Raw genomic sequence first — 13681 nt, 5'->3', positions numbered from 1 at the left:
TTCCTCAATGATTTTCTTTAGTCGCCTCTTACGAAACTCACGGGAAAGGAAGGGATGGTCTACACTATATAATGTACTATATGTTTGTTGTAAACGCTGTCGTATCCTTGCTAATTTTAATCAATAATTTGTCATAAAATTTGATATACTCATACGTAGAATTTGACATAAGGGCATTTTTGGGCACATTGGACATTATTAATTCGTATTTTTTTTTTAATTCTGAAAAGATTTTGGTAATCCTTTTTTTTTTGCAATCAATATTTTGTACTAAAATTGATCCTATAATGATTTTGTTGTGATTGCAGTCGCTCTTTTGTAGAGCAATATCTTAAATTATAACGTTTACAATAAGACTTCTTATTTTCGTATCTTCTAATTTCATAGTCTCATCACTATCCAACTTTGTTTATTTCACAACAAATTTAATGTTGGTGCCATTGTTTGGTATTTAAATCATCCGATCAGCTGATAATAAACGTTTAACCTTTCACGATGTCTAACATATTGCTATCGGGTGGGTTTAGTGGGCTGGTTGCTGTTTGTTATATTAATTGTATAAGAAACTGTTCATTTCTAATTCTATGAGTAATTTTTCATTTGTTAGCACGATTTTTTCATTATGATCTACCTGTTATGAATTCGTGACTTTCGTCTAATTAAGAATTGTTATTAAAAAAAATTTAAGCTTAGAGCGTCGTATTATAATAGTTTAAAAGAAGACAATATACATTTAGTTCTGTGAAATGTATTATATTTACATTCATTATCTACTTTAATTAATAACTGTTAATTTATGCTTCAGACTATTATGTAAAATTTGCAGTAACTCGCGGCTTTGCTATTATGTACGGGTACATAATAGCAAAGCTGTTTCTATTACTTCATTATTATTTTTTTATACCACAAACGTGACAAACAAGTATATAGACCATCTGATGGAAAACGGTCACTGTAGCCTATGGATTAGCAATTATTATTATTAGCCATTTCTATTGCTATCAATAATATTTTTGTCCACATAATTTTCCCACATTATATATTGAAACTGTATACCAAGTTACATTCAAATTCATTCAACCATTTAAATGTAGTCTAATCATAATATATTTTAACACTTATAATGTTATTTTAGTAGGGCAGGATATTGTAGATTTTAAATTTAATCAAATAATTTTATATGCCTGTAAAATAACGCAACAAGTCTATATTACTTTTTTTATACACCTGATGTATATTTTTTAATGTCAGCCAATTCATGTATGTAGAACCCCACTTGGCAATCGCTCAAAATTCCTAGCTAGCCGAATTTTGGCGATAGACAATTTTTATCTTCTTTTTTTATAGTTCTTTCGTGGCTCTTTGACAATTCAAATGTAATAATATTCATAGAATTGATCGTCTCTCCAAAAATTTCGTCAGAAAAATAATTTTCACTATTTTTATTAGTACAGCAGATTGAGTTATTCGTTATTTTTATTCATATGACAAAAATAAAATAAGAAATTGTTCTACCTGGACGACTTTAAATATAATTTGGTATATAGAAGTGACATATTCTGGATGAATACATAGATTACTGTTTATCGTAATTCACATAGCCTAAGCCAAAACAAGTAATTGTTATATATATTACATGAAACATGAGTCAGTCATTAGTGCGTATTATTTGTTTTGAAATATAAATAGATTTATATTCAAAATTTTGCCATTAAAGTTGCTTTAGAACAAAAGAACTAACTGTATTCGTTGAGTTACATTAGCGATTATGCAGAATTGTTTATCCACGGTATACTAATAAATTTTACTCACCTGGTGAAGTTTTTGCCCCAAGCAAGGCTACAAGTATTCGTGGGCGATAGCGTTTGGTTATATCGTGGATAAGTGTAAGTTTGAGTTATGGTTTAATTAAGGAAGGATCTCGCTGGACCGCCTCGGCTTTATTATACAAGACAAGACAAGAAATTGGATGGGCTTGTAATGGCGGTGCAAATATACAAGTATAGGTTTACTAGTCACAGGATGCAAGATGGCGTGTGCGCATTTTCTGCTGTCACATTTTTCTGTTAGATAAATTTATTTCCTTACTTTTTTGTTGTAAATCGTTAGAAAATGTCCATATTTTATTTGGTAATTGTAATAAAATTATTGGCATCTTTAACATTGCTATAAATTCCACAACTGATGTCGCATCTTAAAGATATTAACGCCTCCCATGACACGTTATAGTGAATGCCAAATATCATAGTTTATGTTCAAATATTTCAGTCGCTACTTTCAATTATTGGTTAAAAACATTAAAACTTTCACACAACGATGTTAGATTACCAATGATTACATTCGCATTTGCATATGTCCAGTAACAGTTATTTTAATAGTTAGTTGGCAGCCGCATTCTACAAGATAATCTTGTAGTCTTAAAAGTAATTAGTCTAGTCTTAAAAGTAATTAGTGTAGTTTTAGAAATAATTACTTGGTGATTTGATCATTAGTTTCATTTTTGCGTACCAGAGTATGCATTTAATAGAATACAGCGATGGTTCATCACAGTAGCGATAAATTCACCGTCAGCGGAGAGTTTGTTATTAAGTCGTCAACAAGAATTATAGTCCAACAGCAGCGGGCAATTGCAGTTAATGGTGATTCTGCGATTATTGGTTAGAAAAGCAGTAATAAATTAGATGAAATGGGCATAACACTTGTTCGCGTTGACATGTTTGTTTTTAAGATTTAACACTCGATTTTCTTTTAAGATTTCTTATAAGCATGTACCTATATATTTTTATTACAGTTATTTTTACTTACGCTTGAATTTTTTGTGCACATACATTACGCATGAGAATCGATTAATTCTTAATTAATGTTTCATAATTGTTTTTGCAGCCGAAATTAGTTAGGATTTAGACATATATTAGTTCTATTATAATTAAAATATGTCAGAAAGGGTCTTACTAAAAAAACTTTGATGGCTAATCTCCAAAATATTTGATAAAATATAATTTTTTCTAATTAATATTCGAGATGTATCATTTACAACACTTTTGAGCAGACTTTGACACTTTTTTTTTGTTACGCTCGAGTCACGGAGTTACCAAACTTTTTGTCAACGAAAGAATGATAAAAAATAATGATGTGTGTTCATCTCGGGTTAGTTATGGGATGCATGAATGTCTCGAGTGTGACCAGAATGCGCAAGTTGGAGATAAAGGACCGTTGTATTCTATCCTTGAATAATTTATCTTATCGCTACTTTTTTTTTATTTACGATCTTGAGATATATGCAGCCAAATACGAAACATCTATCTGATATGTTTTTGCTTGTAATGCTTTAATTTATTCAGTTTTCATTTTATAAATACTATCTGCAGATATTTAAAGTGGATATTAATGTACATAGATAACATGCGTCATGACATATTATCTAAAATTACTTTAGTTGCATCTGCATATTGTTGTAGTAGAATTCTTCTGATACATTAATTTTATTCCGTTTTCCGTTAATTCATCTTTAAAAGATATACATATTCCATTAAATATATCCGTATCTTTATCAATCCGATAAATGGAAGATAAATTCTGAAGCGGCGTAATTAATCTGTCATTTCATCCTTAAAACTTTATCTCGGGTCCCATCATCGCGCCGGCGCACAAAAACACTTCACTTGATATTAATGAACCCACTTGTATATCTAATAGACTTTCACCGTCGTACAAATAATTAACATTGCGAGATTTTGGTGCGTTTCATATAAGTGACAGTGAGGCGTGTTCGTATTTAAGTGTTAACATGCGCATATATCACCGTTCGACTTGATACACCTGCGAGGCCACGCCCACTTTGCTTCGGTACCCTTCTCCCTTGCTCATCCCCCTGGTCTTTAGCATTAGCATCATCAAGTATCAAGATACCATTACACGTTGAGACGCCATCGTGTACGGTGGTCGGTGCCGTCCGTCTCCGTTTACGTAGTGTTTTGTAGCGAGTGTGTGAATAACATTTGGTGTTTGCGTATTTGTTTTGTTTTTAAGTTGCTGTATGAATAACATCTAACTGTAAGTTTATAGCGTTAAAATTAAGTAAATTAATTTATTCAATTTTAAATAAGTTTTATTACTTATATTTATTACAAGTTAAGTATTAGATATTCTTTATTGTTTTGTTTAAAAGATTACAGTAGTAAATTTATTATAGATATAAACAATTATAAGAAATTAATATAATTAATTAGTTTTTTTATGTAAAGAGTATGTATCAACTGTCAACTGTCCACTGCTAAATGTAGTTTCCCCCATAAGGAGGGTTTTGCCAGTAGTTGCCAAGCTTGGCAGGCGGGTTAGTAACCACAGTTTGACTTTTGGTGATGTTTTAAGAGGTACACTGCTGCCCATCCCTGGACCATAAGCCTCCTTAGTTGCCTTTTACGATATCCATGGGAAAGGAAGGGTGTGCCCTATTCTATGCCGAGACCTACACGGCTAAAAGCACGTAAAGGGTATATCATCATCATTTCAGCCATTATCCGTCCACTGCTGCACATAAGCCTCAAAGGGTATAAACATTTAATATATTTATTTTAACCGGTTCATATAAATTTTTATTGTTTTCGTGTTGTTAATAAAATAACTTATCGGAAACCTCGAGCAACCGAGAATAACTTCCTCTCAGATGATAACGCGTCCATTAATTATTAGAACTTCAACCCAGATAAAATATAATTACATAACACTATTTCATCAACTTATAGTCTATAGATAAGCTATATTGTACATTGTTATAGAATTATGAAAGTTTACTTTTTGACTTGTTGCTTCATCAGGGGCGGAGCTAACAGCTCGGATGGTTTGTACGCAAGCGCAAAATAATACGCCTTTTCCCAAAGTATTCTAATATTCTTTAATTTTCATAATTTCACTTTCCTTCTGCGGTCTAGTAGCGGGATACTTTTTCTTGGCAGCTAAATTATTTCCGATGTCACAGAAGATAATGTCGCATGGAAACTGACAATATGTCGACATACTGACGAGAACTGAATACAGTATTGTTTATTATAAGCAGTGAGAAACAAGCGAGATGTTAAGTTTCTTTTTTATGTAAACTGGAAAAATTTAAAATTTAGAATTGGTGTAGGTATTGTCGTTTGAAACGTTAAGTCATTGCGGTGCGTAAACAAATAGTGATAGGTTCAAAATTGTAATGACACTACATTTGTGACATGTGAAATTTTTGTCATGAAATGTTTGTTATTTTTTGCTCCTGTGGGAATTCTAAAAATACTTTTACATTGCACAATTGACTTTTCAAAATTTTGTACAATGAATATCAAGATGAAATTTTGTATGTCTATTTGTTTTTATTGCAATACATATCTTTAGAGGCCATTACACTATTCACTGTAAAATATTTATATCCGTCTATAATTATGGTTGTTTCTTATACCCCGAAGGTTGTAATCAAGATTATATATGCAGATTGTATCTGGTTGATAGTAAACAGTTATCGTAATCCAGGTACGCTTGCATCATCGTCATCATCATCATCAATGATGTCTCCTGCACTAACTCTGAAAGCTCATACATACACATATAATATTACTCATGTAATGATTTTTTACCGCTATCTTTTAAACTAATTTTATAAAGAGGAAGGCTTTGTTTTTTGTTTGATAAAAAATACTTAACTGAATTTATAAATTCTTTAACATAAGCTATATAAGTAACATAGGTGATATTTTATTTAAAAAATACCGTGCCAAGCCGAGGTAAGTTCCTAATCTACAATATGTTTCGCTCTAGACACCCAGATTCTGTTTCCAAATGAAATATTTGGAACGTTATGCGCTCTACCTTCTCTTAAATTATTTTGCTCTTAATTCAGTTTGCTTTTATGAACCAACAAAAACTAAAATTACGACCAGCATAAACTGATCTATTCATCACACTTCGTACGTTACCCATTAATGTTATAAAGTTATATCAAAGTGTCTACATTGCGTGGGCGGCGCGCCGGGGCACCACGCTCACTGTTTATGAGTTTTATGACTGCTAATGGCCAATAATGTGCACCTCTTGACTCCGAACGCGGGGGGTTAACTTATTGGTGCTATGTAGGAAGCCGTTTGATACCTTGATGACCTTGTGGGTGTTTAAACATTCTGGATACTGTTTGAATATAAATTAACATTGATATTGTATTTAACATTATCCCAATTTATTGACACCGTTACTGAATCCGATGAGCGTATTATTGATAATGTATAGTGGTAAAAATTTACAGTTCTAAATTTAAAGTTATTGTTTCACAATGGTTAGGTAATAATCCAAAAGTAGTCTAGAAGAGATTTCTTAGCGATAAGACCGGCTTTTGTAGTATTACTTATTTTTGTAACTGGTAAAATAAAATGTAAATAAATACGACTATAAGACCCATGAGAGCACAAAAGAGACATATTAATAACTAAAAATTGAAAATTTAATAAGACATAAGACGTCCATAAGACGTGGCTGTTTTCTTTATAACTAGATCCAATATATGGTAAGAAAAAATCTGGCAGTTTTTCGTGCGCTAAATTTGTATTCTCACATTCCCGTAATTCCAATAAATCCTTCTTAAAAAATGAATGCATGAAATGAAAACTCTTATAAATCGTGAGGATTTTAATAATTAAACGATATTTTAATAGTTTTTTTAGTATATTACACTATCTGATATCAAGAAATTTTAGAATGTCTTCATTATAGACGAAAGTTTCCGTGTCCGAATGTAGTTTATCGGAAGACAGAATTATACTAACTTGTATATTGAATAAACACAGTTGTGAATGTATTACATATATTAATTGCAGTAATTAGAAGAAAGATTACTTGTGTACAGGTGATGTTCAACTTTTAATTAAAATTATCGTATACTGGAATACAAAAAGCTTAATTAGAAAGTTAAGTATATAGTGAATTGAAATTCCTTAGTACGATAATTTTGGCCTTAACCATGGCTGATATTATAGATATTTTTATATTTTATAATCAATTTAAACATCTTTTTTAAAACTTTTCTAAAGCCTGACTGCGGTTTTTAATCCGCCTGCCAAGCGTGGCAACTACTGGCAAAACTCCCCAAAGGGAAGGTTTATGTTCAGGAATGAACAGTTAAAGGCTTATATTATGATGATGATGATAATAATCAATTTATTGTGCATTTGTTATTATTTTCGTAATTAAAAAATTTTTTCTAATAATTCGGGTGTTGTACAATCTTACCTATTTCTATTCGAAAATAGCATTTTGTTTTAAAATTAAGTGTATCTTTCTACTCATGTTTTAAAATTCGAGGACGCCCGACTAGTACGAGGTCTGTCCGGAAAGTTCGTATAAAAGTGTTCTGGAATGCGAGAAAGAGGAGTGGGGAGGCCAGGTAAGCGCAGGACCCCTTCCTTATGTCCCTAACAATGCTTCAGTTCTGGTCTGACCGCCGTGCGGTGCGAACTTTGTCACGCCATCTGTGAAGTTACCTCTTACGAAACCCCGTCGGCATGGAGCCCGCTTCCGTTGAAGAGCAGCGCGTCGTAATCAAGTTTCTCTCGAAACTCGGCAAGAATGGCCGTGAAATTTTTGCCGATCTCAGAACAGTTTATGGGGATGATGCTGTGAAGGAACCAACCGTCCACAAGTGGCTAAAAAGATTCAGAGAGGGCCGAGAAAGCGTTCAAGATGACCCACGTTCAGGACGTCCTTCCACTTCACATTCCGACGAAAACGTGGAAAGAATTCGAACTTGTGTTAATGGGGACCGTCGTTTAACGGTCAGACAGGTGGCTGAAGAGCTTAATTTGGGCAAAACCGTGGTCCACGAAATTCTAAGAAACGAACTTCAAATGAAAAAAATTTGCGCCAAGATCGTTCTGTGAGTTTTTGAGTAAAAATTCCATTACGGTGACCGAACACCCCCCTATTCGCCGGATTTGGCCCCGTGTGACTTCTTCTTGTTCCCAAAAACCAAATTGGTACTTCGGGGGCGGCATTTGGGGGACATAAATGAGATAAAAAAAGCTACGACGGGGCAGCTGAGAAACCTACAACCAGAGGACTTTCAAGGAGCCTTCTCACAGTGGAAACGGCGTTGGCACAAGTGCATTATGTCACAGGGGGAGTACTTTGAAGGGGATAAAATTGATTTACCTGAATAATTGTAAAATAAAATTTTTAAAAAACTTTTATACGTACTTTCCGGACAAACCTCGTATACGACTGTAGTTTGAATTGCATAGCAATCTCTAAAATAAAAGTCAATACAAATATTTGCAGTGACCAGCAAACCATAGTTTATAGTGTTGTCCTTATATGATATTTTTTTAAATGGTCACTCCATATTGAGTGGATTACTCTAGTCATGACAACCGTGCCAGTTTTGTAATAATCTTGGTCCCTACGCGGATCAGGTGGTCGATTCAGAGGTATGGTTGGATTTGAGGGGCTTATTGTTATTTACTATATGATTACTACAGGATTAGATTACTTTTCTGTTATATTACTCAACCGAGCTAGTCGAAATATGATATGAGGGTATCTTGAACTCTGAGAAAGTACATATATACTTTTTTTTTTAAATAGTTCACCAATTTTATGTAAATTGCAGGTAAAAGTAGTGGGTGCGTAAAAATTATTTATGTGCATGCGATGAAACACATTCATATTGAAATTGGGTCCATAGACGGAGAGTGCTTTCTTCATTTAAAAAACCTTTCCATAAGTATCATTTTGTCAGTACTTCTTATATTCACATCAAGTTCTTGTTTCGTTTGGCTTCGAAATGTCGGAGAAAATCTCAGTAATAAGTAGGTATGCTGGTATTCTATATAAGTTTTGTAATTCAATATAATGAAGAAATTACAAACTCGTACATACGTAATACTGGCCAGTCAACTTTATAAAATGCAGTTTAGAATCAATTAGAAAGGTATACTGCTTATTCATTGACATATCTGAAGAAAAGGCAATCGAGCGCGTGCTCGCATGTCACCACGTCTTTAATCCTTTAGTTAATAGCTGAGACGTGACTATATATGTCCGCATCTTGAACGTTAATCTACGATACCTTAAACTCGTCCGACTTAATGCGTTGCTGATTGTATAGTATCTCTGCTATATTACCGTTTTAGCCTAGAGCTTTGTAACTCTATACTGTATTTTGCTAGAATTAGTTCACGACTTTTTTTTACTATGGTAGCGTCAGTGATAAAAAAGTTAAGAAGTAACTGTTTGTTTTGCTATAGAGTATGGGTATGTGATACGCAGAAATGATGAAGGTGTTGAGGAAAGTATTAAGTATGAATGCATGAAGGCTAACTGTAGAGGAAGATTTGAAAGACGGATAGACTGTAAAAGAATATATGGTCAAAATAGAAGTGAATAAGGAATTGACTGTAAATGGAAATGTAATGTAAACGAAAAAAGTATCTTACTATCGCGACTTTATCAACTTCCAGCAGCAGTATTTCCGAACCGATACGACAACATAACCTTCAAGAAAAGAGCATATTCCTTTTTAAAAGGCCAGCAGCACACCTGTAATGCCGTAAGTGTTGTGGGTGACCATGGGCGGCAGTAGTCACTTACCATCAGGTGAGCCGCATGCTCTTTTGCCCCCTGTGTTGTAAAAAAAAAAACTCTAAATAATTAGGATGACGGCAGGAAGATTACTTCATTTTCATTTAGCTAATAATTTGAGTTTATATAATAGTTTTGTTAGGATAGTACAGAGTTAACGATATCTATTAACATATTTAGTTATTGTCTTGTATAAAAGCCTTTTCTAGTATACTGTGATTTTTTTTATATGATAAGTACAAATAACTTTCTAAATAAGAAATATATTTGTAATAATTTGATGAGGCCAATAACCTCCAGTTTAGGGGCGTGAGTTAATAAACAAAAAAGTACTGTCGACTCGAAACAAACACCCGCGGCGGCAACCAAATCCGGAACTCGAAAATGGAAAGATTATTCACGACTTCGACAAGAGTTGTCGAAAAAATCGAATCAATATTGTACAAGAAAGTATAACTCGATAATCGATTTAGCGAGTTGACTGAATGGACGGGAAGTCTTCAATTACTTGATATATACTGTATGTTCCTTACATGCATGCATGAGTAACATCCGGCAAGAGACGCATCTGTCGTATCGCATCTCCTCCGCCAATCGTCAGTTGATGTCATCGTTAATTATCGCATTACACGGTGCACGGCTCGTTAGTTCCAGGACCTAATTGGTCTCAAAAGCAAAGAGCCTAATCATATTGAAACATAATTGTTTATGGTATATCCGATATTAAAAAAAACAATATTATCGAAATGCTTTAAAGCTAACATGATGTAAGTAGTAGGTTATTTTTATTGGGGTCTTTACACTTTACTGTTTATCGCTAGAGTTACGAAACGTACCTATCGGTATGTAGTAGATATGATTTTTATTAATTATATTAGTTATTACAGTATAGAACATCATTGAACTAGTATCAAGGCTATTTATCTGTTTTGTTAGCTGTTTTCATAACAACTCCAATAAGGATATTGAATATTATATTACATGTAACAAATCGGACTCTGATAACTATAGAAAATAATGACTCTCCTTCCTCATTATCTAGATCGCAACAGAATCTAAGCGTTTCATAAAATTAACGTCAATAGCGTCATTCATCCGTCTCCTTTATGCTGCCCATCTATCTATCGCTCGCTTTCAATTATTTAAATGGTATTTACGAAATGGTCACTTTAATTTCATTCGTTCAATCCACACAACCGAATTTGATTTATCGTCTATCTCTTTACGTATGACGTACCGGCTGTATAAGGCTGGGCTGACAAGAGATGGATGTCTGGACTCGGTTATTCCTTATTGCCGTCGGTTGTTCTTGAATTTATTGGACACGAAGTAACGGTTGCTAGACCCTTCGGTGGCCGTACCCACGTAATATATTGTAGTGGGAAGTATCCGCAAACCCGTTGACTTTCTTAAAAGATAATAATTTATTGGTCACACAGAAGATTGTGCTAGTGTCGTAATTGTGTAGAATTTGCCGCTTGTATAATACATAATTTCTACTATCGTTCACTTTATTAAACGTTTGAATGCTGTTGCGGTATTTGATAGATAACTATGTACAGGATTTTCTCTTAAATTACCATATAAAAACAGCTCTGCCAAGCTAGTATGAGGGTAAACTTATTGCGGAAAATTGCTTTGCTTTTATGGCATGAGACACAATTTCATGGGAATATAATTATTCCGAGTTAGTAATGGAAAGTTGTACGAAAGGTTCAGCTAAAGATTAAAGTATTTTCCTTATGTGTAGGTACATATTCGAGTCCTCGTTAACACGTTTCTGATTAAAATGCGTTTCCAATTTTGGTGTTAGTAACTATTATTATTACTTCCTACTATATTATATATTATAACAGTTAATACTGTCGTTACCTAGCATTAATATTCATAAACGAATTTATTTTCTTGTTAATGGTGCTTAAAATAAATATAAACTCAATAAAATTGTATCTAATCTATTTATTTTCTGCGAGGTTTATACATTTTAATGTATTGGTAAACAAATAAATTTATCATTTTAATAATATGTATATATATTGATAATATTTTATGTAGTTTATACGATAAATATGTTAACCGTTATTCAATTGTGGATATTCGTTATTGATAAACGTGATCATAACCTTTATGAAAAAATCACATATATACATATAAAATGAAATATATTAAACAATAATAAATATTTGTTACATGCCTAATATAAAATTTATTATGAAATTCCTTAAATACTAATAATAATTAAAAGTAATCCCCCAACGCACCACACCGAGGCAGCGTACCCAAGATTCTGGCAGATATTTTATATTAATTTATTGTTTTATTGTTTTTATGTCCTGTATCTAATTTTTGAATAAAATTATTATGTCTATTTTTTTACTTTTCTAGGACTACACCAGAGCCTTACTAAGACAAAATTGTATGTATGCAAAATAATCTTTGGCGATATGAAAGTGAAAAATACTATTGTCTACTTTTATATTTTTCTAGGAATTTATTGAGCTTTACTTTAGACACTATTGTATGAATAGGTATTCAGTATTTACCATTATATAAAATAAGCGAAATATTCTCTGTTAATGTGATAGAGCAATGAATATGTACTAACTAGCGGTGGCGGTGGTATTATTTATGACGTCTGATAGTATCAGAACGAACTTGTCAATCACTATGGATGTGTACCACACGCCTGAAACGCTTACGACTAAACGGAATCTAATAGAAATTTGAACCCTATGGTTTAGTGGATAAGTGTTGGGACGAATAGAGGTAAATCTTCATAGCTGGGTACACGTGTTGGCTGATCTGTCACGGCCATCCATCATTCATGTGTACGAACACGTAACGAGCCTATTCGAAGATGCGCCTGCGACGGTTTTTACACCCTCAACGTCTTGTATACTTTCGTATTGATGGATCACGAGTTTGTATTTATTACCTTTGTATGTTTTGAAAATGCTATTCATAGCGTTGTTCTTTTCATATGTATATATTGAGATCGGTATATACGATTACAATTTAGTCGCATTATGTATATTGTTAGTCGCGTTTGTTGCCAGTGTCAATGAAAGGAACTGTACGAAAGCAGTGGATCAGATAGTGGAATAACTGAATAAATAATGTTCAGGTAACCCGTGCACTGAGTTAGTAGCGGGCACCCTAACGATCCTCAGATTTTATCACTGATGTGACGTTTCAATATAACGTGCGTCAGGGTGGTGGTTAGTGGTCAAATGTCAGTTGGAGATGCTTGACGTGTGGCATGGTATTCGTAGACCATAGCGAGATCGCTTCAATCATGATGATTGAATAGGAGTACCTCGTCGTCAATCATCATTATCGTAATTGATTTTTTCCCGTCAGTTACGGTTTAAATATTTACCAAAATCGAAGAGCAATTAAATTTATTTGTTGACTGATGTCAACACTTCAAATTACTATCCAATCAATAATTTATCAGATACTACTATTTGTATTAATATACTATTTGTTAAAGCTTATTTTAATTTCTTTTCTAACTTGATAATAATAATAATAAATAATAATAATTTATTTGCTCAAAATGTGGTACAAAGGTCTTAAATGGTAACTGAGCATTTCGCCTTATCTAAAGGCATGAAAAGATTGTTAGTTTGTTCGTAAAATTTGGCTTTAAACGCAATTGTAATTTTGAATATTTTAGTGACATATATATTTTACAGGATATATATTTGAGAATGTGTTCTATAATCTCATGATCTGACCTATCACTGTTTATGTATTGTGTTAGCAAAATGCAGTCTCTATATTTTACTATGGAGTTTAATATAAATATGTAATAATTTCTGAAGTCGAAGAGATTATCTTTGCTTTTTTGACATAATTATATACTCGTAAGAAGCAAGTTTTTTTTCCTTACGTCTTCTTTCCTTATGCGTAATGCTAAGGAATGAAACCTTTTTGTACTCGATTTTCTGGCCTGCGATCAGCATCTCTGATCTTATTGTTACTTCCTATCAGGTAAGATTTAGGTCGATTGAAGATCTTTTAATAATAAAAAAGTCCTTACGTTGTTATAGAAGTCGTATGAAAAAAAAAAAAAAAT

The 13681-nt window shown here is 33.0% G+C and overlaps 1 protein-coding gene across 4 annotated transcripts in view; it reads left to right on the top strand.

The window, feature by feature from the left end:
• Positions 1 to 13681, top strand: part of LOC113521180 (protein N-terminal asparagine amidohydrolase) — a 107041-nt gene that overhangs the window by 45564 nt on the left and 47796 nt on the right. Inside the window, exon 1 of one of the 4 annotated variants that reach the window (XM_031912861.2) lies at positions 3907 to 4053. The exons of 2 other annotated variants lie outside the window; for them this stretch is intronic. The gene's annotated coding sequence lies outside the window, so the exon portion shown is untranslated. Of the gene's footprint in view, positions 1 to 3906; positions 4054 to 13681 lie in introns of those variants that run through there. One more of the 4 variants, XM_026906632.3, reaches the window with a different exon arrangement.

The sequence above is a fragment of the Galleria mellonella genome, unplaced genomic scaffold, assembly GCF_026898425.1.
Source record: "Galleria mellonella isolate WM207_F2 unplaced genomic scaffold, CSIRO_AGI_GalMel_v1 utg19, whole genome shotgun sequence".
Taxonomy (NCBI): domain Eukaryota; kingdom Metazoa; phylum Arthropoda; class Insecta; order Lepidoptera; family Pyralidae; genus Galleria; species Galleria mellonella.
This window is presented reverse-complemented; position numbering and strand designations above follow the sequence as displayed.